This window comes from Sinohyriopsis cumingii, chromosome 3 (assembly GCF_028554795.1).
Source record: "Sinohyriopsis cumingii isolate HCF-2022 chromosome 3, ASM2855479v2, whole genome shotgun sequence".
NCBI lineage: Eukaryota > Metazoa > Mollusca > Bivalvia > Unionida > Unionidae > Sinohyriopsis > Sinohyriopsis cumingii.
This window is the reverse complement of record NC_142963.1, coordinates 108611275-108615325: the sequence shown is the minus strand read 5'-3', so window position 1 is coordinate 108615325 and position 4051 is coordinate 108611275. Positions and strand designations below refer to the sequence as shown.

Sequence of the window (4051 nt, the reverse complement as noted above, 5' to 3'; positions counted from 1 at the left end):
ATCATAGTTTCTTCTGAGGCACATTGACCCTATAGTCTATCCTTACACAAATAATATTTGTTGATACATCTAACATACGTACACAAAAGGCTTCTCGTAAAGGTGTAATGTCCGCTGGCTGATTCCACACACATCATGGTAATTTTAAACAGTCTTTTTAATTCTGTTCCAGCTTTTTGCCGTCTGGAATTTCATAATTTATTTGACTCTTGAAATACGTACATCGATAGCCATTAGGTAGTTGAATCAAGTCTCTTATGGCATTCAGATATCATGGGTAATTTAAAAGTTGATGGTTGTTATGATGCAAATGTTTCTTGCGTTTCACTTGTATCTTGACCAACTCTCGGTAAATGCGTTCTATCAACTCCACAGGCAAACCACGAATGTTCTCGCGTAAAGTATCCATCTAGAGATTACTGGGGTCGTCCCACTAAATGTAGGTAGTGACAATTTGGAGGCCATCGAGCATGTTCCTGGTAAGTCCAATCTTTCAACTCCCACTCGTGAAGTGACATCGCAATTGAAGCACTTGACTTTATCCCCTTCGCCCAAGTAGATAACTCCGGTTCTGGCTAATTCTTCGGGGGAAGGTCCTCCCAGATATTTAGGCCACTTTCATTGGGACGTTTGAAAACGACTATCAAAGTCGCAATATTCAGGTAAACGAACAAGGAATGAATATTCGTCTTTCACATGTTCATTTCGATGAGGGTACGATGAAATCCGCAGGAGTTTGCTCAGGGTAAGACGACATCCGTAGGGTGGAAGACGCATGGTCTCGCGTGGAGGTTAACATCCACTATGAAAACCAGTAAAGAGACCATGATAACGAGTGGCATCGCTTTCGCATCCGTCAGGTTTGACACGCACATCATCACTTCCATGGTAGGTATGGTAGTAGTGGTAGTAGTAGTCAAAGCAAAGTTCCCATGAGGTTCTGCTGGAGTAGTCATAACGAAGTTCCCATGGTGTGGTACTGAATTACTGAGGTTACAGCGCACGGCATTGCTGTTATCGCAAGGTACAACATCCACTCCAAAGTACGCTATGCAGTTACAATGGTAACCACATGCGCAATTATTTTCCTTCCGGACAACTTCTGTTGAAATGCATGGGTCGTATCCATCCACTACTAGTCACATTAGGGGGAGGTACAATAAAATTACAATCCATGAGCTTGAATGATGTCTGTTTAAAAGTATTCATCTTTCTCGCTTGGTCTTTGTTGTTACAATAAACTATCGGTCTTGGACATTTTCCCTTTTTCTACTAGTCATAATGAAGTCTCGAGCTTGTACATCGTTTATTTTTTATGCCTAGTTTTGGAAGTCATCTTTCCTGGACAAAGGTACTACCTTCTCTAAGGTACCGTAGTGTGATGGGTGTATTTCTATCCTGCCCAGACTGCAAAGCTTCTTTCAGCACACCATAGTTCACCACTAGACTGGTGCGATAATTGACAACCAATCCTTTCACTTTACACTCTGTGTGCACTCTTTTTTGTGGGTCCAGGTATTCGTAGCCGTAATTTTTAGAACTGCAAAACTAAAAATCTGGCCGTCTGGTTTCTCTTCCGTCCAGGCTCCTTAGCGGTCTCATTTGACGTCAGGGTTACGTTGACCCAGGCGATTGATGTAGCTGCAACTGTCCGTGTCAGAGTACAGGACGCGATCTCCTAACAGTTCTAAAGCTTCGTACAATTATAAGCGAGCACGGGCTGTCACGTAAGCCACAATGATGACATTTCCAAATTCGTCGGCTTCTACAAAATCCAGTTCTTCTTCGTAATTGACTAAGATTAAGTCCTCACGAAAGACGTACACGTGTTTCATGTATTTGGTTTTGTCGTGAATCATCTGGAAGTAGCTTGAAGTTTCTGTCAAATGCTCCGTCCTGTGGAAACACGGTCGTTGTGCCATTTTATCCCACAAGCAAATCAACATCACTTTGGCAAACGATCGCCTTCCTTCGTCATTCTCCACGTAGTCTAAAGTTATGCCTTCCTGCTCTCATTATTTCTCTTTAAATTTATTTTGGTCTTCGGGAGTGTGGCATCGGGAAGGATAGCGGATGGTTTCTTGTTTCAGTTTCAAAAAGGTATCCACGTAGTCGAAAAAGCCTTTCTGTGTCTCGTCGCCCTTGTGGTATTTTTCTGTCTGGGGAAAGTGGTCAATTTCGTACACTTCTAACAGTTGGTATCCCAGGTCCAGAGCTTTAAACAATTCCACGCTAGCCCATGTTCCTGTCAAGACGCGTTCTTTTTGGGTGTGTTGACAATTCTGGTCTTGGTTGCACGTTTCGGCACAAGTACGGCACAAGGGAAACATCAGTTTTCCTTGGCAATGGTGAGGTAAAACGGGATGGTACAAGTCCGTGGGAGGCAAGACTTTGCACTTGATCAATCCTTCGTCTTGTCTATTGTTGTCCACGTCGATGTTTTTCGTCAGCAATTGCGGATGCCCTGCGCAAAAGTGACGATATTTGCACAAGTAATGATACAGCGAACACACGTCCAAGTATCTGATTTCTTCTCCTTTCTCTTCGTCGGCGTGGTCCAGGAAAAGGTGACATTGGTCCGTCCTCCGTACCAACTGTTCCTTGGGTTCAGTGGGTCCACCAACTTGTAACTTTCCATGATGTGTTTAACTTGGGATTGGTTTTCAAACGGTGATTGTACTCGTGTTCTCACATTTCCACCACTTGGTATCCTTGCTGATCTAACTTCAAGCGTCGCTGATAAGTGGCCTGGTACAAGTCTTCCATGGTACGTTGCAAAAGCTGGATTTTAGTATCACGTTGAGGATAAGAGAGAGGACATGCGTGAAATAATCATTTGTTAAACTCGTTTTCTAAGTCCCAGCCATCCACCGAATATGGTCCGATGGTCATTTCGCCTCCTCCGTTTCGGGCATGTAGAATCAAGTTGTCTTCCTTGTCGCACAAGTAATGTAGCAAGCGTAGGGCTTTGACCGAGTATAGACGATTGACAAAGTTGGTCGTTTGAGGGATGATGACAGCCATGGTGTTTCTGGAAATGAATAGTTGGCGTTATACTTGGGAACACGCTTTGGCCATGGTGCACGCTTCTTTCAAAGGATCGATCTGTCCGTGTCTCATGAATAATTCTCCAAATTTTCCACAGCAACGCCGTAAAATTTTCACGTCGGATCGACAATACATTAAGATTTCATCCTGAAAGTCGAAAGGGTCCGACGCATGAGTGTGGTACCAAGCGTATAAAGCTTCTCGTTGTTTTATGCCCATGTTGTCGGGTCCTAGTAGTGATCCTCAGGAAAATGGGGCAGAACGGCGTGTTGATTCGGCATTGAAAAATTTGCGGAAAATAGTATTTGGCTATTTCTGGCATTCCAAACGTTCGGGAATTCGGCTCAAAGGCATGGCCAAATAACTCATCGAATCTTTAAACTGTACTTGTCTCACTTGCATGGAAATGATTTTGGCTCCTTTCAAAGTCACTTTAGGACGTTCGATACTTTGCTCCGTATAATATCTGAGAAGAAACTGTCAATCGTATCCCGAGAAATTGTGAGCCATCACCGTGGTATGGCGATGACAGTCTCCGTAAAGTCGATGGGGTCTAAGATCCATTGTGCGAAATCGGTTAGCGTGTTATGTCGCCGAAAGATATTTTCATGTCCTCTATGAGAGAGAGAGAGAGAGAGAGAGAGAGAGAGAGAGAGTGTGTGTGTGTGTGTGTGTGTGTGTGTGTGTGTGTGTGTGTGTGTGATTATGATTTTTAACGTAGCTTTTAACAATTTTTCAGTCATATCGCTACGATGTCTGCAGTGTGGCAGTTTATAGTGATGTCTAGCACTGGGGCATCATGCAGCAGACATGTAGCATGATGCCAAACCCAGTCACATTATCCTGACACCAGGCCAACCAGTCTTAACACTAACCTCTTAAAGCTGAGCGCCTAGCGAGGCAGCTGTTAGTACCATTTTTCTTTGGTATGACTCGACCGGGAATCGAACCCACGACCTCCCGCTTCCGAGGCGGACGCTCTAACCACTAGGCCACCGGAGCC

The 4051-nt window shown here is 44.1% G+C and overlaps 1 non-coding gene across 1 annotated transcript; it reads right to left on the bottom strand.

Annotated features, from left to right (window-relative positions):
* Window positions 1-3977: 3977 nt before the first annotated feature.
* On the bottom strand, window positions 3978-4051 carry Trnap-cgg (transfer RNA proline (anticodon CGG)). The gene has a single exon. It is a non-coding gene; the product is annotated as a tRNA-Pro (tRNA).